Here is a 507-nt window from a genome sequence, read left to right on the forward strand (position 1 = left end):
GGACTAAGAAGCAATTTTGCTTCTAGTGCTGTGTGTGAAATCAACGAATCCCACTGCAAATTTAATGATGGTACAATGCTTGCGAGTTTTTTCCCGGTTTACTGTACAGCTGTAACGACCGCACATCCACAATTGCTGTCATGCAACGAGATAGAAGTGCTTCTTAAGAAGCGTCATGGAGTCAACTTCCGACAACGCATGCGGCTTTTCCGTCTGCTTGTTTGCGTCGTTGAACGACCGCTTGTACCGGACGTTCGTTTTGATCTGCTTTCGCTGGCGGATGCCGATGCCAGTTCAATTCTCGCAAACGATGTAGCCTGCAGCAGGTTGGCCGCGACGCTGCCCCATGCTTCGGCAGTGTTCTTTGCGTGCTTGAAGGGAAGGTCATTATTGACCTGGGTGAGTAGGCTAAGGTCGTCCGCATCACTCCACCATTTCCACGGTAGGGAGTCTGGGTCAGGCTGCACCTCATCAGCCATGATGGCGGCGCGAAATGAGAATTTATGC

General features: G+C 50.9%; 1 protein-coding gene across 1 annotated transcript in view; it reads left to right on the plus strand.

Moving 5' to 3' along the window:
* The window catches only part of H310_14964 (hypothetical protein), a gene marked incomplete at both ends in the record, with an annotated part of 4,382 nt that overhangs the window by 2,539 nt on the left and 1,336 nt on the right, over positions 1-507 (plus strand). The window lies entirely within an intron of this gene.

The sequence above is a fragment of the Aphanomyces invadans genome (assembly GCF_000520115.1).
Source record: "Aphanomyces invadans strain NJM9701 unplaced genomic scaffold supercont1.115, whole genome shotgun sequence".
In the NCBI taxonomy this organism is placed as follows: Eukaryota; Oomycota; class Saprolegniomycetes; order Saprolegniales; family Verrucalvaceae; genus Aphanomyces; species Aphanomyces invadans.